The sequence below is a fragment of the Bubalus bubalis genome, chromosome 10 (genome assembly GCF_019923935.1).
Source record: "Bubalus bubalis isolate 160015118507 breed Murrah chromosome 10, NDDB_SH_1, whole genome shotgun sequence".
NCBI lineage: Eukaryota > Metazoa > Chordata > Mammalia > Artiodactyla > Bovidae > Bubalus > Bubalus bubalis.
In genome coordinates, this window is record NC_059166.1 from 93,556,920 (window position 1) to 93,578,622 (window position 21,703).

Here is a 21,703-nt window from a genome sequence, read left to right on the forward strand (position 1 = left end):
TGGTTAAGGGAAGTCGGCATGATTTGTGTATGTTTATTTTTTTAAAAATCCTTCCGACCCTGCCCCACTCCAGTTCCCATTGCACCTCATCAATTCAAGCAATGAAGGAATTAGTCATAGGATTTTATGGCTAGAAGAATTTTAGGATCTGATTTACCCTCTCATTATAGTTGAGAAAAAGGGTATCCAGTGAGGTCAAATGAGATCATGTAACGAGTTTAAAGGCCCAGATGACATAGCAGTTTATTTCCATTAGTGACCACTGTTCTGATGAATCTGCCCTAACATGTCCACAATGAGAAGGAGAAAAGGAAAATAACTAGCATGTGGATGGTCCTGCCTCACACAGCTCTCAGTCACTTCTCAGAAGAGCTCTGTGAGGTGGAGACCAGCTGTGATAGATTCTATCCACAGAGAGTACAGGCTCGATGAAGGGCAGGGGCCTGTGCAGGACGGTCATCCCCCAAAGGGTCCCAGGACCCCATCTCCCTACCTCGGCAGAAGCACCAGCTAGTCTTGAGACAGATCCCCGAGACCCTGGAGGAGAGTCACAGCTTCATGTGGAGGCTCTGGCTGTCAACTTGGACCAGTTATTAGCTGTTGTCTTATTTCATCATTTTTAAAGTCGAGAAAGGCACTTTTTAAGGAGCTGGGAGCTCATAAACTTTTCTAAAGAAAGATGCTGATTAACTCTGAATGAAATGTGTTCTGAGACTCTGCTAACCAACATTTCAGACGTTCAGCCAGAATATATGGATCCCCTCCCATGTGTCAGGCACCTGTGAACTGCTCCAGCAGCCACAGCCATGACTGAGATAGAATCGCCGCCTTCAGGAAGGAGGCTTGCACAATCTTCTGTCCCTTCAAAGATTTCTCCAGATTGAAAACTGGTTTTGAGAAATGTCTAGTGCTGTCTGCATTATTCTTGAGATGAAAGAGATACTAATTCCTTTGTCTGAAACAAGTCAGCATTTTCAAAATAATTGTATTAGAAGCACTCCCATTAAAGAAAACTTGTAAAATTCAGAAAAGTAGAAGGGAAACAAATAATATATGTGTATTCTGAATTTTTAACATGATAATGTGTATACCACACATGCAGTTTTATCTTGGCTTTTCCTTAACTTGTGGGGATAGCAGATGCTCTCCATCATTGCAGAACTTTGTAAATATGTTTTAACGATTGCATAATCTATTTGATTTACAAACACAAAACCAGGATTGGTTGGAATTCTGAATTCTGCCATGTGATTATAACAGTGAAATGCATCTTAAACTCACCTGACATCCCTTTAGAAATAGACCTTGTGTTTCAACAGGAATGGAGCATACTCTTCCTCAGAAATCCAAGGGACAGGAGCCCCTGAAAGGGAGGTGCTGGGCCAGCCAGTGGCCTGAGGGCTGCAGCCTAGAAATGGCTGACTGTGGCAGGGACGGGGACTGGAGGGGTGGGATGGAAAGCCCCTGATTCGCCTGGATTTGGGATGCCCTGGTTCTCTGGAATCCCCCTCCCTAGTGAGGACACAGCCCACACAGAAGAGCGGGGGTCAGGGCAGGTTGCAGGACAGAGGAAGAACCACCCAGAACTCCCTGATAAGCCTGGAGAGCCCCTTTCTGGGGGACCCTGGCCTGAACTGGAAATCAGTACCATTTTAAAGGACTGTTTGGCCACACTATATTTTTTTTATTTATTTATTTTTAGTTGGAGGATAATTGCTTTATAATGTTGTGTTGGTTTCTGCCATACATCAACGTGAATCAGCCATAGGTATACACATGCGCTTCCCTCCTGAACCTCCCTCCCACCCCATCCTCCCCTCTAGGTTGTCATCGAGCACCAGGCTGAGCCCCCTGTGCTATACTGGGGCTCCCCATTGGCCATCTGTTTTATACATGGTAATGTATATATTTCAATGCTACTCTCTCAATTTGTCCCACACTCTCCTTTCCCCGCTGTATCCATAAGTCTGTTCTGTATTTTGAGTTTCCATTCCTGCCCTGCAGAGAGGTTCATCAGTACCATTTTTCTAGACTCTATATATATATGCATTAATATACAATATTTTTCTTTCTGACTTACTTCATTCTAGTGAAAGTCGCTCAGTCATGTCCTACTCTTTGCAAGCCCGTGGACGCTACAGTCCATGGAATTCTCCTGGCCAGAATACTGGAGTGGGTAGCCTTTTCCTTCTCCAGGGGATCTTTACATCCCAGGGATCGAACCCAGGTCTCCCACGTTGCAGGTGGATTCTTCACCAGCTGAGCCACAAAGGAAGCCAAGAATACTGGAGTGGGTAGTCTCTCCTGTCTCCAGCAGATCTTTCTGACCCAGGAATCGCAGGTAGATTCTTTACCAACTGAGCTATCAAGGAAGCCCACACTCTGTATAAAGCTCTCAGTTCATCCACCTCACTAGAACTGACTCAAATTTATTCCTTTTTGTGGCTAAGTAGTATTCCATTGCATATATGAACCACAACTACTTTATCCATTTATCTGTCAGTGGACGTCCAGGTTGCTTCCATGTTCTGACTATTGTAAATAGTGCTGCAATGAACATTGGGGTACATGTGTCTTTTTCAGTTATGATTTTCTCAAGATATATGCTCTGTAGTGGGATTGCTGGGATGTATGATAGTTTTATTGCTAAGTTTTTAAGGTATCTCCATACTGTTCTCCATAGTGGCTGTATCAATTTGCATTCCCACCAACAGCGTTTCTCCACACCGTCTCCAGCATTTATTGTTTATAAATTTTTTGATGATGGCCATTCTGATCAGCATGAGGTGATACCTCTTTGTAGTTTTGATTTTCATTTCTCCAGTAATAAGCAATAGTGAGCATTTTTTCATATTTATTAGTCATCTGGATGTCTTCTTGGAGAAAGCAATGGCACCCCACTCCAGTGCTCTTGCCTGGAAAATCCCATGGCCGGAGGAGCCTAGTAGGCTGCAGTCCATGGGGTTGCAAAGAGTTGGACATGACTGAGTGACTTCACTTTCACTTTTCACTTTCATGCGTTGGAGAAGGAAATGGCAACCCACTCCAGTGTTCTTGCCTGGAGAATCCCAGGGACAGGGGAGCCTCGTGGGCTGCCGTCTATGGGGTCACACAGAGTCGGACACGACTGAAGCGACTTAGCAGATGTCTTCTTTGGAGAAATGTCTGTTTAGGTCTTCTGCCCATTTTTTGATTGGATTGTTTTTCTCATGACAACACAACATTTTTAATCAACTACCCTTCAATAAAAATAAAATTAAAAAGAAATATTTTGAAAAAAGCACAGCATTGTAAATCAACTATATGTCAATAAAAATAAATTTTTTAGAAGGAAACCAAAATCTGGAAAATAGATGTTCTCATTATTACTGGAACCATAGATTCTAGGCCCTCTTAACTGACAGAAAAAAAAATGTATGTGTGTATGCGTGCATATGTGTGTATACCAACCTATCCATGTACATATTATCTATCTACCTAATAATGTGTATATCTCCACCTGTATTGATATTAAACTAAGCATGGATTCATAAAAATAATTAATGAGAGTTTAGGAAATGGATATATATATATATGATGAATGAATTGGTGACTAAATGAAATTGTTTTCTCCCAAAGGATCTGGATATTTGTTTCTGCTCTTAAAAGTTGGCTTCACTTACTAATTTTTTACACCTACTTTACAATGAAAACACAATTTTTATTGAATAATTATTAACTAGCTTGTATTTATTCAAACTCACACCCTCCTGAACTCCATGAATGATTTCAGAAGAGCTTACAATAAGCAAGACTTCAGATTGGGAGAGTGAGCAATAGCTGTGACTCCGGCTGTCCAAGCTGGCATCACCACATGTGCAACGATGGTGAGAGCAAATGCTTCGTCATACCAGGGCACGCATAAAACACGACTGTGCATAGGCATTACTCAGAACACAGCAACGCTTGTGTCAAAACTAAGGCTGTAGACTTGAGTACACATGGTTTACCTGGCTTAATTCTTAGAGAATGTCAGTGGAACAAAAATTTCATTAATTTCTGGAGTAGAAGAAATTTTCCTCTTGATAACTCTGTAGGGTCAGTACTATCCCAGACAATGCTTTTCTTCCTAGAATTTTGAGTTTCTTAATTTTCCATGTGTGCACAATCCATGGGAAATTGTTTCCAGTAAATTCCTACAGCCTTCAGCCATTTTCAAGGTGCAAGGACCCTGTAGATTTGTGTTTCTATTAATTACAAAAAGAAAATAGAAACGGAAAATCCATCATCATTGTTATTAGCAAGGAATATAATGAGCATTAGAAGCCTCTGAATTAGCCTAAAAGCAGTGTGGACTACTAAATATCAAGTATAAATAGAAGATGAAGATGAATTTTAAAGGGCAGAATTCTGTTTGTACATTTACTTTCATATCAGATTAGTTCTACATATGCTTTCTACAAAAGGAACTGGAGAACACTTGTGTTTCTTGTCTTAGATGGATTTTCTGAAGGAAGAGCTAGGCCAGTGCCAGGATGCCCTTGTCTGAGCCCTTGGGCCCTAGAGAGGCAGATGAAAGGACGCGGTTGCAGAGCCCAGATGCTGGGCCCTGCGCTGATGTGGAATGCTCCCTTTCTGAGAGAGCACTGTAGATGCTCAGGACCAGAGCAGTGGGGGTGGGTGGACCAGGGAGAATGGAGAAGGTGGGGGCAGAACCATCACTGTGTAGTGGAACAGGCCAGCCACATGCACCCCTGCATTCCCATGGCCAAAGGAGAGTCCTAGTATCAATTAGTCAACAGACAGAGTGATGGTAACTCCCGCCCCCTGCCGTTTAGTGCCTGAACTCTCACCATCAAGGATGGGCCTTTAACTTCAACACTCTGATGTGTCAAAATCCAGAGAATTGGGTTTAGGAAGAACGGGAGGTGGGGAAGCTTGAGCGGCTGTCATATTTTAAGCTATCCTTAATTATGCATAGCTTAGGAAAATTCATGACGATAGAGTCAACAGGAGGGTTCAAGACTGAAAGACATAGGGTAGGTAAGAAAAACTTGTAAACTTTATCCAGGAGCAGTGCTGTACCATCCACCGTCAGAAGGAATTAATTCTTCAAACACTTCCCCAGTGCTCCTGTGGTGAAGACTTTAACTTCCAATGCAGGGGATACTGGTTCGATTCCTGATCAGGGAGCTAGGATCCCACATGCCATGTGTCCAAAAAACCAAAAACATTAAAGAGAAACACTGTAAAAATCCAATAAAGAGTTTAAAAATAGTCCACATCAAAAAAATCTTTAAAATAAGCTAATATGAGGAGACTATAAAACATGACCAGGGTATAGACATCCAGAGCTACACCTTCAGGTGAGGAGACTTTTAGGAGCCTCGTCTTAACAGGGCTAGAGCAGCCTGTTGCCTGTGGTTTTGAATTAATTTTGTTGGTCACATTTCTCAGTTAGTGACAAGATATTGTAGCCCTGAGCAAATTTACTTAGTTCCATCTTTCTAGATTAGTGGTTCTCTGCCAGGAGGGTACAGCAGAATCGTTGTATAGCTTTTGCCAATTGCTCTCAGCGCTCCCCTCATCTGAAAAAGAATTAGAGTGTGGATGGGGCAAGAGACAGGCCAGGTGTGGGAAGTAAGAAGACTCTGTCCTGATAAGCCTATTACCAGCCTCTCATTTTAAGAACTGCTATTCCAAGTGGAACCGATACTGCTTCATAACCAGAAAACAAGGACATAGTTTAAACTAAATAACTTTGAATCTCACTAAAACTGGCAAAATTGTTCAGCAGCTTTTGGGGATAAATCTGCTTTACCTTTCACATGGATTTCCTCTAGTTGGTCTCTTGCTAAAAAGGAAGGCTGTACATACAGGCAGTGAAGCATTCTTTTGATGCCTGTTAAATGCCCTTCCCTTTACGAATCCTTGTAACTAAGATCTTATGATCTTTCGTGCTTTATTTGGAGGATTTTTTTTTTTTAATGTTTATTCATAGAGCTCTGAGCAAAGTCTGGATCTTCAAAGCTGTGCTAAGGTTTACTATCTTTTTCAACATTCACTGAATTGTTATGTGAGGTGGTTTGCCTAGTTTGCACTAGGCATTTTTAATTTAAAGCTATTATTGAAAAGCAGTAAGATTCCAAGGCAAGTAGGGGATCTGTCACTTGGAGAAAAATTTATGGGAGTAAAAATATTCTTTTTGTAAACAGTTACTGCTCTACAATGTCTTCCCAGGGTGAGGCTTGGTATTCATCTGTTTTAATTAAAGAGTATCCTGCCTGTCTGTTTGTGACCAGCTCATAAGAAGGGGGTATCTTGGTGAGAAGTTCACAAGGTTGGAAGCTGTAGCTGAGTTTGCTGAACCGACTCAAGCCCTAGTCAGCAGTGGTATATGAATGCCAAGCACTAAGAATTTCTGGAATGTAGAATCGCACAGCACTGATAAAGTTTGCTTTGTTCCCCTGTGTGACTTGACCCATTGAAAGAAGATGTGGTTCCCTAGGAAGTTTTAATAGTTCAAAGTCCTTAGTTAATAAAGAAAAAGGCCACAACATAATTCAGCTTGTTTTCACCTGCTGCCTCAAAGATTAACTTTCTTAACATTAAGGAGATAGAGTTACACTTTGCTTTGAAAAAGTAGCTTGTGGAGCACTTCACGTTCGTTCGTTTCACTAAACATGACAGTGTTTGTGTGGATTTGGTTTTTGTTTGGGGTTTGGTGTCACAAACTAAGACTTCTGCAACTTAAGAACCTTCTGGTAACATCATCTAAAAACAAATCTTGGGGAAAGGCACACCCACTTCTTTGTATCAACTTAATCTCTCACTAGGCGAGGAGGGGTTTTGAATTACTTCAGGAAAGCAGTGACTAATAGAGCCTACCCTCCAGTTTTCCTCATTTATTTTCATAAGAGAATGGGAGTGGAATTCAAAACATTCAGATCTGGAGTTAATGTACGTCACCCTGTCAGCAACTGACAGGCTCTGTGTTTTTCCAGTGGGAAAACTTTGACCCACAAACTGATAGACGCCTGTTACAGGCTTTTCTATTCCTTCTATTTCTCTCCTGGTTATTGCTTACTCGTTCAAAAACCAGCTGACTGTACAGGTTGTCTCTAGGAGCAGATTTCAGAGCAAAGGTGATACATAAAAGCAATGCGTAAGTCTTTTTTTTTGTCAGAATTTATAGAGTTTGAAATAAAAATTTTATGTTTTCATTGAGACTCTATATGTATTTAATGTTAAATGTGTACTTTATCTTATTAGCATGATTTAACTTGTATGTTTATTCATTTTCACTCAAAGAAAGATTTTAGTTACATCACGCATGTTAAGGAAACCTACCATTGCCTGTGTGTTCCTTGTCGCTAACAGTAGTGGATGAATGCCATCGGCATTCATTGTGTTAGATTATCAGAGGATTTTATAGCAATCTGGCAGATGAATAAGAGACATGCATGAAGCTTTGGATTTGAGACATTCTCTAGAACGTTTCTGGTTTGGGAGAAGACTTAGTGGTGTGCAGAATTGCCGCCTGTCTGTCTTAGGGACCCTCAGGTAACCAGACAGCAAGGAGTGTCCCTGTGACAGTGAGCGGCTGTAAACATCCTCGACTGGAAGCTGTGAGGCTGCAGAAAGGCTTTCAGTCGGATGTTTGCAGCTGCCGACTGCCGCCCACGTCAGGAGCCCCCTCAGGAGCAGTGGCCTCCTTGACTCCACTGGACACTGTGCTCTCCTAGGAATACGTGTTCACATCCTTGCGTGAGAATGGTACAGGTTCAGTAACTTTTAAACCCATCCCTACGTTTTCATTAGAGCAGGAGAGGTGCTCTGTTTGTATAGGGATTTTGCTACATCAAAAGAAAAAAAGAAGAAAGAAAAAAGTAAAATATTCCTAAGAAAAGTGAGGGAATGTATTACAGTATTTTTGTTCTAGAAAAAAAGTGTTCTAGGACAGTATTTCCACAAATCAGTCTCAAAAGGAATTTTTTTTGTCCTGCTGTTTATATTTACCTGTAATTTCAAAACAAGTGCTTTTTACAGCCATTTGCAAATATTTCTATTAATAAATCTAAATTTCTTGAAAAAGAAAAAAGTAAAGGCCAGAGTAAAGAGTTAATTCACTTTCACATTATTTGGATTAAACCTCTTTTACTGTTTATAGGTTTAGTCTTTAAGTAATAAAGTCATTTTCAGTTTAACCAAGTGCCTAAAATAAACTAACATTGACTCTACTAACTCTTATTTGAGAAACCTATTTGTTCCTGTTTTAACTGATGAGAACAGAATTTTAGGCATTTGTTGATACTGACTCCATGCAACTGAGCTGTTATCTTTGCTTTATGTAATAGCATATATCTCTTTAAAATAATACAAAATGCTATTCTAGATATAGTAAGGCAGCCTAAGATGTTTAAAAATCTCCTCTTGTGGATCTCTGTGAAGGATCTAATTTCTAACTTGTCCTTTTTGTAAATCTGTATTTGCCTTATGGCAGATTTGTTTAATATGAGACATTTAAATAGTGGGAAGGAGACAGACACTTTAAGAGGAGATGAAAGTGGCATCCTTTGCCCTCTAAAATGCAGTATCTTCTACACGTGAATATTGTCATTAATACAGAAATTAGTTACCTGTTCACTACCCCCGATGACATCAATGTGTGTGTACGTGCTCAGTTGCTAAGTCGTGTCCCACTCTGCAACCCCATTGACTGCAGCTTGCCAGGCTCCCTTGTCCATGGGATTCTCCAGGCAAGACTACTGGACTGGAAATTTCCTCCTCCAGGGGATCTTCCCGAACCAGGAATCAAACCCACGTCTCCTGTGTCTCCTGCATTGGCAGGTGGATTCTTTACCATTGCTGCACCTGGAAAGCTGATGATGTTGGTAAGAGTGCTTATTGAAACAGTGGGACATAGTGCTATTTGAATATCATGATTAAGTGGGATGGAGAGAGATCTGTTTAGAAATGCCTTCACATTCTCTGCATACGTAAAGCTTCTAAGTGGAAAAAAAAAGTCATACCGGCCACTGGCCCTGAGAGATCAGTAGATTAGATGCCTCTGAGCCAGGGGCAAGAGGGGAGGGACTTCCATCTGCTAGGCCCTGGGATGTGTAGTTGAAAATGTGGCCTGTTCTTTAATAGGTAAACTTGAAACACTCTGGGGGAATAACTCAGCTGTGTCGCAGGGAGATGGTTGCAGGAGGAATGAGTGAACCCTCCCCTGCTCTTTGACCTTCACTCCCTTCAGCTCAGATTCCTCTCCCTTGCCTCACTGCCCCCTAAATTTTCCATTTCTCATCTCTCTTTGGTTATTTCCTTCATTTAAGTAATTACTTGTTGAAACATTTTAATATGTAAGAAGTACAGCCTTCTTAAATACTCTTATGAACAAACTACAAACCTCCAGAAAGCCTTCTGGCTAGTTCTGAAATTAATGCCTATTATTCACTGTTTTATGTGCCCCCTATTTCCATGGTGACAATGTAAAATGCTGCATTAAGATAGTATCAAAAGTGTGCTATATATATTTGGAATAAGATCTGGATGCAATTTGTTTTAATTTCACAAAAGTATCTGACTTTAAAAAAATGTACAGCATTACATTTCTACAACTACACAAAGTTGTGCATGTAAGATAAGTTAGTAATTAGCATAAATTAAATTCTTTATTGCTAATTGCTTTCATGTAGTTTTTCTTCTTTGTGGATATATATTTAAAATTCCACGTTCATATCAGCATAATAAAATACCATATATGATCTAGAAAATAAAATTCTTGAAGTGGACCACAGTAGGTCAGTTACAGAGATTAAAACACTGTCAACATATGTGCTAGGTAAATGGAAACTGTGTTGCTGTGAAGTTTGTGATGTTAAAAGGAAAAACACAAAGCAATCATCACAACCACTGTATGTTTGAAATGAAGTGAAGTGAAAGTCGTTCAGTCGTGTCCGACTCTGTGACACCACGGACTGTACAGTCCATGGAATTCTTCAAGCCAGAATACTGGAGTGGGTAGCCACGCCCTTCTCCAAGGGATTTTCCAGAATAAAAATTGAAGCATCCTTGAAATGGAGATTTCTAATGGAAGTATATGAGGTTCTAAAAGTGGCAGTGGTAACTCATTTAAATGATACTTATTTTTCCTGAGCTTGAAACTCAGATTGAACCTGCTTGAACCAGCTTGAACCTGAACTTCATTTTGTAATGATGCTATCTGTAAATGCTATGCATATGCAACCTTTCCTCTATTAAACAATAACTAAAACCAGGGGTGAATACTCTAGTGACAAGGGAGCCTGTTCAGAAGGCAGTCCTGCACGGAGAGTCAGCGCTTGGTCTCTGAAACCCAACTGCACCCAAACAGATTTACTGACAGAATTGCCTTGTTTTCTTTCACTAAAGTTGTAGCTAAATGACCAGTGGGAAAAGAAAATCTTCCTTGAGTGGTGTCAGTTTGAGGTGGCTTAGAAATAATAATGCAAAGATACCAGTTGTTTTTCTGTATTAGAAGAATAACCAGAGAGTTAGTTATTGTTCAGTCACTAAGTTGTGACCAACTCTTTGCAACCACATGGACTGCAGCACACCAGGCTTCCCTGTCCTTCACTATCTCCCTAGGTTTGCTCAGATTCATGTCCATTGAGTCGGTGATGCTATCTAACCATCTCACCCTCTGTTGCCCCCTTCTTTTGCCTTCAGTCTTCACAGCATCAGAGTCTTTTCCAATGAGTGAATTCTTCACATCAGGTGGTGAAAGTATTGGAGCTTCAGCATCAGTCCTTCCAATGAATATTCAGGGTTGATTTCCTTTAGGATTGACAGGTTTGATCTCCTTGCTGTCTAAGAGACTCTCAAGAGTCTTCTCCAGAACCACAATTTGAAAGCATCAATTCTTCAGCACTCAGCCTTCTTTATGGACCTACTCTCAGATCTGTAGATGATTACAGGAAAAACCGTAGCCTTGACTATATGGGCCTTTGTCAGCAAAGTGACATCTTTGCTTTTTAACACACTATCCACGTTTGTCAGAGCTTTTCTTCCAAGGAGCAAGTGTCTTTTAATTTCATGGCTTCAGTCACCATCTACAGTGATTTTGGAGCCCAAGAATATAAAATCTGTCACTGCTTCCACTTTTTCCCCTTTTATTTGCCATGAAGTGATGCAACCAGATGCCATGATCTTGGTTTTTTGAATGTTGAGTTTTAAGACAGCTTTTTCACTTTCCTCTTTAACTCTCATCAAGAGGCTCTTTAGTTCCTCTTCACTTTCTACCATTAGAGTGGTGTCATCTGCATATCTGAGGTTGTTAATATTTCTCCCGACAATCTTGATTCCAATTTGTGATTCATCCAGCTGGCATTTTGCATGATGTACTCTGCATATAAGTTAAATAAGCAAGGTGAAAGTATACAGCCTTGATGTACTTGTTTCCAGATTTGGAACCAGTCTGTTGTTCCATGTCCGGTGCTAACTGTTGCTTCTTGACCCACATAGAGATTTCTCAGGAGACAGGTAAGGTGGTCTGGTATTCTTATCTCTTTAAGATTATCTCTTTAAGAATATTGTTGTGATCCACACAATTGCTCTTAATTTTTGAAATGACTTACTGAAATCTTGGTGGCTCAGTGAACTGTCTCAGAGTCTCACTCCAATCATGTGGAAGACTTTCTTCATCTGGTTCTGAATCAAAATGAGGTCTCTAAGTATATATGGAAGGAGTATCTGGTTGTGTATACTATGGCTGTCTGTATGCATGAACTAAATTGTTAAAGCATTGAAAAAATTGGGGGTTTGTGATTGTTTTCCTGTTTTATTACTACTCTTCCTAATGGTAAGAAGCCAGTAAATAAAATTAAAAAAAAATAACCTCATCCTCTGGATGTGCTTATTATTAAAATATTAGTGAATTAAATACTCTTGAATAGGCTTCTTCAGTTATACATGAATACCTGTCACTAGTACGCACTTTTAAATCCTCAGCATGAGTGTAGTGGGGAAGTTAATGTTACCAAGTGATGCTCAGTCTGCCTTTCCTAAATGGTGTGTCTAATTATTATATAAATGTAATGATGTAGTTCTTTGAGAGTAGAGGCTTTTTAATGAAAATTAAAATAAAGTAGATTGTGGATTCAGCAGCACAAACACTAAATGCGAGCTTATTATCCCCAGTTTGAAGCCCTGCATGGTTGGAGAAATTAATGAACTCTCAGTTACCCTAACAACTCTGAGTAAAATAAGAATGTCTCCCAGCTCCCATTTCAAAAATGGCAGCATGAGCTCTCCAGATATGCAATCTCCTATCGAAAAGTGTCTTGGAAAACATCAGACATTACACTGTGATAATATGTCATAAGCTTGTTAGTAGCATACGCTCCCTTGCAGGGACTGAACTACTATTTCTGGATTTTGGATTCAGTATTTTTAGCTAAAGAGTTAAACTCTTGAAAAGAGCAAATGCTTATACCAGCAAAGGAAAGCATGTGTAAAAGCTAAAGAAATTCCTGCAATTCAGTATGTAAATAAATGTCACAATGCCATGTAACGTTGGCACTTGCAGCCATGATTCCCAGAGTAGAAATATATTGACTTGCAGGATGTGTGATGTTAATAAATAGAAACATTATTTCTCTGTTTCTTTAAATGAAGATTTGTGCTGAGCATAAGTATGCTGAAGTGAGTCAGAGAATTACTTGCAGATTCAGATATTCAACATTGAGTATTCATGTCTTGTACAAAATATATCTAAGTGCATATTAAGGGAGTGATTTTATTAAATTCCTTACTGATTAATGATCATGTTAGATTAAAATTATCTTTGGAATTATAATCTTTCAACTATGCAATGCCCATATGGAAAATTTAATTTTGAAACTTACTCCTTTCATGTACTCTCAGGGGTCTTCTTGGCTGTATCAGATATGTAGTTTGTATTTTTTCCAATTCTGTCCCTACTCTTTTACCCTAGGAAGTATTTTACTTAAATTCTGACCATCAGATATTGAATAATACATTAGGAAATTTGCACACTTTTCAGAATAATATTCAGCTATATCTTGAGTTAATCCTCTAATCTTTCTATTCTTTAGTCTCTGTGCTGATGTTATTGATTTCTAGTAATTTGCTCCTAAATCTGAGTAATTAAAAATAAATGATCATGAGTTATTAGAAATTCTAAAAATCTAAGGTTGCTTTAATAGCATAATTCAATTTGTCAAAATGCAATTTCAGTTCAGTTCAGTTCAGTCGCTCAGTCATGTCCAACTCTTTGTGACCCCATGAACTGCAGCATGCCAGGCCTCCCTGTCCATCACCAACTCCCAGAGCTTACTCAAAACTCATGTCCATTGAGTCGATGATGCCATACAACTGTCTCATCCTCTGTTGTCTCCTTCTCCTCCTGCCTTCAACCTTTCCAAGCATCAGGGTCTTTTCCAATGAGTCGGTTCTTTGCATCAGGTGGCCAAAGTATTGGAGTTTCAGCTTCAGCATCAGTCCTTCCAATGAATATTCAGGACTGATTTCCTTTAGAGTTGACTGATTTGATCTCCTTGCAGTCCAAGGGACTCTCAAGAGTCTCCTCCAACACCACAGTTCAAACGCATCAATTCTTCAACACTCAGCTTTCTTTATAGTCCAACTGTCACATCTATACATGACCACTGGAAAAATCATGGCTTTGACTAGACTTTGTTGGTAAAATTATGACTCTGCTTTTTAATATACTGTCTAGGTTGGTCATAGCTTTTCTTCCAAGGATCAAGTGTCTTTTAATTTCATGGCTGCAGTCACCATCTGTAGTGATTTTAGAGCCCCCCAAAATAATGTCTGTTACTGTTTCCCTTGTTTCCCCATCTATTTGCCATGAAGTGATGGGACTGAATACCATGATCTTAATTTTCTGAATGTTGAGCTTTAAGCCAACTGTTTCACTGTCCTCTTTCACTTTCATCAAGAGGCTCTTTAGTTCTTCTTCACTTTCTCCCATAAGGCTGGTGTCATCTGTATATCTGAGGTTACTGATATTTCTCCCAGAAATCTTGATTCCATCTTGTGTTTCATCTAGCCCAGCATTTCGCATGATGTATTATTCCACATATAAGTTAAATAAGCAGGGTGACAATATACAGCCTTGATGTACTCCTTTCCCGATTTGGAACCAGTCTGTTGTTCCATGTCCAGTCCTAACTGTTGCTTCTCTGAAATATAATTGATCCTTTTTGTATAGAACTAATCTATTGATATTTTGGTACAAGTTTAATTCCTGTTGAATGAGTGAGATGTACTGATAGCTAATCAAAGCCGACTTGAAGAGTTCCCTAGTCTCCCAGCTGGGGTAGCACCAGGAGCAGTGCTGGGAGAAGTTAGGCCATGCTCAGGGTTGGAGAACCAGTTCCAGGGGCTGGTGAGCAGTCCTCTCCCTTGAATCTGGGGACATAGTAGCTCACTCTTCCTGAAGAAAACGTAAATGTTCTCGAGGCGACTCACACCTGCACCATTGATTCTGTTGAGGTTCAGGGGCATCAGAGAATACCAGTGAGGGCAGAACGATTGTCTTCTTGTGAAGAAGGGTCTATGTCTGAGGTTAAGCTATTACTGAAGCGCTATAGCACATGAGTGCTGCACACACACCCTCCTTTTGGAGCCTTTTCTAAAGGGAGCTTCATAGCTTGGCTTGTGCCCCCTCTTCTGCTATCCCCCAGCTTTCTAAGCTTCAGCCACACTGACTTTTAGTTCTTCAAACAACTTTGCTTTATCCCTTTCCCCACAAAGCCTTCAAAGGCCTTAGGGCTTCCCTCTGCATAGACAGAACATTCCTAGTTTACCCACATCTATCCCCAAATACACAAGGCCTACGCATGTACACACACTCATGCTCAACGTTAGGTATCATGCTTAGTGGCGTTTTTTCTGGGAACGTCTTACTACTCCCTTTTCTTCATGCTATGGATGTCTCCATCCTGAGATGGAAATCCAGAAGAGCAGCCCATCATGTAAAACTCTGGGTGGAAAAGCTTTCCAGGCAGAAGGGAAAGCAAGTGCAAATGAGCAGAAGTTGGACCAGGCATAAATGATGAAATGCTGTGGTTCAGGACAGAGTCAGAGAGCTAAGTGCAGGGCCATCATGAGGTCAGAGTGACAACTTTGGATTTCCCTGGTAAACGTTGGATTAGTTCTTGTTGTCATGAAATGTTCTTTGAATTTTTAGTTTAATTAGATGATAGGATTTAAATCATAGTGGTAGAGTCTATCAGAATGTGGGTAACTTTTTTTTTTTTTTTAAAGATGAACAACAACTCATTTTGGTAAATATTGAATGCCTACTAGTATAAAGAATAGTGAATGTTAGGGGCTGAAGGATAAAAACTTGAAAAAGATTTGCTCCCTGTGATTGCTCATAAGGTTGGGATGAAATGTCCTGTGGACCAAAATGCAGGATTATCCAAATCCTGAGACCAGCCACCCATGCCTGTGAAGTATCATACAGTTGGCCCTTGAACAACAGGAGTTTGAGCTGCATAGGTTCACTTATATGCTTATTTTCCCCAAATGTACTGGAAAAAATTTTGGAGATGTGCAAAAATTTGAAAAAGCTCACAGATGAACAAAATAGCCTGACAATATCAATAAAAATGAAGATACATCATGTATGCATAAAATATATATATAGATACTTGTCTATTTTATCATTTACTATGATAAAATATGAACAAATTTATTATAAAAATTTAAAATTTATCAAAGCTAATGCACACAGACATCGCAGGCTGAACATGGCACCACATGCACACATGTAAATGTACAGAGGCATTATTAAATCATAATGGCATGAAATTAATTTGGGGGCCACGTCCTGTTGCTACTACGATAAACTCAAGTGTGGGAAGTCTCTGCTTAAAGTGCCATGAGACACTGATCATCTCCACATGAGCAGTTCATCTCTTCAGTAAACTGTGCATTGAAATATCAAGTGATCTCTCACATTTCTCCTGTATTTTCCATCATGTTCATGCAACAGAGTAGACCTTGAATAAGACTGTGGGCCCCACACGAAGTGCCCTAGGGATGCTGGAAGTGCCCCCAATACGCAGAGAAAACTCATGACATTACAAGAAAATAGTTGAAGTGCTTTATATGTACCACAGATTGAAGTCTGCAGCTGCGGCTGCCACCATTTCAAGAGAAATGAATCCAGAGACGGGACCAGTGTAAGAAAAGAAAAGGAAGTTCATGCAACTGTCACTGCAGCTATGCCAGCAGCTGCAAAAACCTTGCATTTTTTTGAGGGGGGTGGAAATTATCATGTGTTGAAAATGCAGCTTTTATGTGAGATAAGATTGGTTTATAAGAAAGGCATACCTGTAGACTATGATTCAAAAAGTTTAAAGTCATTGTATGACAACTTAGAGCAGAAGGAAGGTGAAAGAGCCAAAGCTGGAGAATTTAATGCCAGCAAAGGATAGTTTGATAACTTCAGAAAGAAGTTTGGCTTTAAAAATGTCCAGAGAACAGGAAAAGCAGCATCTGCTGACCAAGAGGTAGAAGATAAGCTCCCAGACACACAAAGTCATTGAGGGGAAAGGATATCTACCTGAAGAGGTTTTTCATGCAGACAGAAGTGCCCTATTCTGGGGGGGAAAAAAGTGTCATAAAGGGCATGGGTTAGTAAGGAAGAAGAGTGAGCACCAGGATTTAAGGCAAGACAAGATAGCCTAAGTCTACTGTTCTGTGCAAATCCAGTAGGGTTCATGGTCAGAAATGCCCTCATCTATAAAGCTGCGAACATCTAAGTCTTAAAAGGAAAAGATAAACACCAGCTGCTAGTCTTTTGGTTGGACAAAAGTCCTGGACTAGAACACTTTTTCTGCATTGGTTCCATTGATGCTTTGTCTGTGAAGTCAGGAAGCACCTTGCCAGTAAGAGACTGCCTTTTAAGTCCTTTTGATATTGGGCAATGCCTCTGGCCGCCCAGAACCCCATGACTTCAACACTGAAGGTGCCAAAATAATCTACTTGCTCCCAAAATACAACTCTAATTCAGCCTCTAGATCAAGAGGTCATAAAGACCTTTAAAGCTCATTGCACATGGTACTCAATGGAAAGAATTGTCAACAGTGGGCAACAGAACCCCCAATGGAATATCGTAAGAGTCTGGAAGGATCACACCACTGAAGATGCCATCCTTATTATAGAAAAAGCCATGAAAGCCATCATGCCCAAGACAATACATTCCTACTGGAGGAAACTGTCCAGATGTTGCACATGACTTCACAGGATTTATGACAGAGCCAATCAAGGCAATCATGAAGGAGACTGTGGATATGGAGGAAAAGTTCAGGGGCAGGGGGAGGTGTGTGTGAAGGGTATCAAGATATGCACCTTGGAGGAATTCAAGAGCTAAGAGACACCCTGCCTGAGGAATTAACAGAAGGTAACCTGATGGAGACAAGTGCTTCCAATCAGTGCCAGATGATGAGCAAGAAGCAGCACCAGAAAACAAACTGACATCAGAAGACCTGGCAGAAGGGTTCTGATTATTTAAAATTGTCTTTCACTTCTCCTGGGGCTTCCCTGATGGCTCAGGGGATAAAGACTCTTACCTGCAATGCAGAGACACGGGAGATGTGGGTTTGATCCCTGGGTCAGGAAAATCTCTTGGAGGAGGAAGTGGCAACCCACTCCAGTATTCTTGCCTGCAGAATCTCATGGACAGAGGAGCCTGAAGGGCTACAGTCCATGGGGTCGCAAAGAGTCAGACACGCATGAGTCTGAACATGATGTGTTTCACTTATTTTACAACAGGGGCCCTTCTGTGATGTGGGCACTGAAACCTAGGCAGACAATGGAATAAAGATTGGTACTGTTTAAAAAGATTTTTGGAGAAATGTGGAAAGCAAAATAGACAGAAATTATGATGTATTTATGTAAAGTTGTGCCGGGTGAGCCTGCCCTTCCACCTCCGCCTCCACCCCTGAGACAGCAAGAACCTCCTCTTCGTCCTCAGCCCACTCGTTATGAAGACAGTGAGGACGAAGACCTCTATGATGATCCACTTCCACTTAATGAGTAGTCAGTCATCATCATATTGCACAGTTGATAGACTCATCTGTTGAATATGTGTGAGTGTCTTCATGTGGAAGTCTAAGGACTGAACAACAAGAACTGTATAGACATTTTTGTGTCATCAGCACCGTCTTTGATTGTGTAGCACATCATGTACTGAAGTGGATAATCCATCCTTACATAGGCATAAGGTGAGTGATATTTAATATAAAACTAATATGTTAGTTTTCTTACTGCCTTATAATTCTGCTTTCAAAGAATTCCATTACTATACAGTGTGCCTCTCTCATAATTGGAAAAACTGTATATCAGCCTATCATCACAGCTAAGTTTTTTTTTCAAGTTTCCAATGTTGTATTATGGATATGACTATAATACTGTTTGTCATAAAGTTGTAATGAAATTTCATTTATTAGTGTATAAGCTAAGCTACTGTGAAGCAGTCATATCGATTACACGAGGCTACCATAAAACATTGCTGCTTCATTGTTATCAGTGCATGAATCTTTATACCTGTAAATAATAATACTTCAGTATTCTTGCCTGGAGAATCCCATGGACAGAGAAGCTTGGCGGGGTCTACAGCCCATAGGGTCACAAAGAGTTGGATACTACTGAAGCGATTCAGCGATTTTTCACATTAGCATTTCATTTTTGATGTCTGGATTTAGTAATACATGTAACATCTGCAGTGTTTCATATCATATAAGACAATATTGATGTTGACAGTATTGATAATACTGACAGTATTGACAATATTGACAGTATTGATAAATGATTTATCTTATACTCTTTCTGACCCCATGGACTACATAGTCCATGGAATTCTCCAGGCCAGAATACTGGAATGGGTAGCCTTTCCCTTCTCCAGGGGATCTTCCCAACCCAGCAATCGAACCCAGGTTACCCTCACTGCAGGCGGATTCTTTACCAGCTGAGCCACAAGGGAAGCCCAAGAACTCTGGAATGGATAGCCTATCCCTTCTCCAGTGGATCTGCCCAACCCAGGAATTGAACCAGGGTCTCCTGCATTGCAGGTGGATTCTTTACCAACTGAGTTATCAGGCAAGCCCTATCTTAGATGATGTAAATTTACAATATCAATAAATACAGTACAGCACTGTAAATAATTTTCTTTTATGATTTTAATAGCATTTTCTTTTCTCTAAGCTTTTATTGTAAGAATACAATAATACATGTAATATACAAATATGTGTTAATTGTTTATGTTATCAGTAAGGCTATTAGTAGTTCAGTTTTTTGTTGTTGTTGTTTAGTCTCTGAGTCATGTCTAACTCTTTTGCTGCCCCATGGGCTGCAGCCTGCCAAGCTCCTCTGTCCATGGGATTTTCCAGGCAAGAATACTGGAGTAGGTTGCCATTTCCTTCTCCAGGGGATCTTCCCAACCCAGGGACTGAAACTGGGTCTCCTGCACGTGTCCTGCCATGCAGACAGATTCTCTACTACTGATCCACTGGGGAAGTTTCAGGGGAAGTCAAAACTGACATGTGGAGTTTTGATTGTATGGAGCCCCTAACCACTGCATTGTTTAGGAGTCAACTATACTTGCTAATTAAAAGGAAGGCAAACGGAATAATGTCACAAGGTAGAACGTTCCCTCTAACCCCAATACCGAATGATAATGAACCAGGCTGCACTAAGGAGTCATTTCTTTCATACATCTTCAGTCTAAGCCCTGCATGGGGCCATTCTGTGTGTGAGGGGTCCTGAAGAAGAGAGCATCTGAGAATGTGGAAGAGATATAAAAATAGGGACCCCTCCCAGAGCACCCCTTAGCACTTACTATTGGGAAGAAGAATATCCACAAGAAAGTCTGTCCAATGGGGCAAAGACTATAGCTCTGCCTTCCTGCATCCTCAACTGAACCCAGCGGCCAGCGCAGCAGCAACCAGCCTCTACTTGTGTTTGCCGGGTGGGGCCACAACAGCATCTCATCTCCACCTGTGTGTCTGGGCAGGGCCCCACAAGTGGGAGAAGAGAAAGGACGCTGGCATGTAACCTGCTCCTCCTTCTGGGTGCTGATACGTGCCCTCCAACAATGTTTACTCAGGTGGAGTTGGTAACATACAAGTAAAATAAACAGTAGTGGTGCGTGTTGCCCTGAATAGCCTAAGTAACAATGACCTGCTGGCTGGCAATTGTTTATTGTGTGCCCTGCGGCAGGCGCTGTTCTAGGTGCTTTTACTGACTCACACTTTAATCCTGGCAGGAGCCCGCGAGGTCCGTGCTGTCATAAACTTACAGGTGAAGGCACTGCAGGGCTCGGTGACCTGTTCAAGGTCACTCGGGAAGCCGCAGGCCCCTAACGTCAGATTAAAAAGTGCTGACCATCGCCTAAGAAAGAACAGCTGGTTGAAGTTGGGAGGATTGCGAAAGTCACCTGAGCTCTACTTTTCCGGAAGCCGAGGACAATGAGGGTGGCGTGTGTATGGGGAGGTGGTCTGGGTCAGGAGGGTGCGGGGCTGTGCCTCGCCTTGCCTCGCCTCGCCTCCCTGGGTTCCAGGCACCGGGGGCCCTGCCATCAGTAACCCTGCAACGGGGCTTAAAATGGGAGAGCAAGGATCTCTCTCTGCAGTTCATGGCAAGCTTCGCTTTTAAATAGCGTTGAATTATAGGATGAAGTTATTATGCAGAAATGTTTTGTTTCCCTTGAAAGCTAGAAAATAAGGCCGGCTCCCGCTGCATCTGTAAATAGGCCGCCGTTTCTCATTCTGTGGTTGGGAAGAATCATTCGGGCCGGCGTAGTTAATGAGCTTCCGCAGCTGTTAAGTGGAATTACACATTCTGTTCCATGAGGCCTCGGCCACATTGTCCACGGGACTTGGTGTCCACTTCACCCGGGACACTTGGATGTCCCTGTCGCCTGAGCTGGCCTTCCTCCAGGAGGGAGACGCAGAGGTCTGGGTCAGGCTGGCTGCAGAAGGGAGAGGCTGTTTGGGCAGAAGGAGCCACAGAAGATGGTATTTTTCTGTATCACAGCTGACTTCTTCAGCAAGGACTGTGAGGATCTTAGATGGAAAATAGTCATCTTTTCTTTTAAAAAGGGTTGTTTGTTTTTTTTAATTAAAGAAAAAATATTATCCATCAGGGCTTCCCTTGTAGCTCAGTCAGTAAAGAATCTCCTGCAATGCAGGAGACCTGGGTTCAATTCCTGGGTCAGGAAGATCCCCTGGAGAAGACAAAGGCTACCCACTCCAGTATTCTGGCCTGGAGAATCCCTAAGGACAGAGGAGCCTGACAGGCTACAGTCTAAGGGGTCACAAGAGTCGGACATGATTTAGCGACTAAACCACCACCACCATTATCCATCAAGTTATGAAAATGAAAATCACTCAGGCCTGCCCTACTCTTTGTGACCCCATGGACTATACAGTCCATGGAATTCTCCAGGCCAGAATACAGGAGTGGGTAGCCTTTCCCTTCTCCAGGAGATCTTCCCATCCAGAGATGGAACCCAGCTCTCCCACATCGTGGGCAGATTCTTTACCAGTTGAGCTGCAAGGGAAGCCCATCCATCAAATTATACCCAGACACTAACTTTCCCATCTTCCAGGTGGAGCCCTTGACCAGGTCTGTGGTTTCTGGGTTACCAAGATACTTAATACAGAGTTCATCCTGGTGAAGTGTT

The 21,703-nt window shown here is 41.2% G+C and overlaps 1 long non-coding RNA gene across 1 annotated transcript; it reads left to right on the forward strand.

Annotated features, from left to right (window-relative positions):
* The first annotated feature begins 3,216 nt into the window (after positions 1-3,216).
* Positions 3,217-18,966, forward strand: LOC123464630. Its single transcript, XR_006639662.1, has 3 exons — positions 3,217-7,144; positions 8,705-8,873; positions 17,794-18,966. It is a non-coding gene; the product is annotated as an uncharacterized LOC123464630 (long non-coding RNA).
* The last annotated feature ends 2,737 nt before the right edge of the window (positions 18,967-21,703 follow it).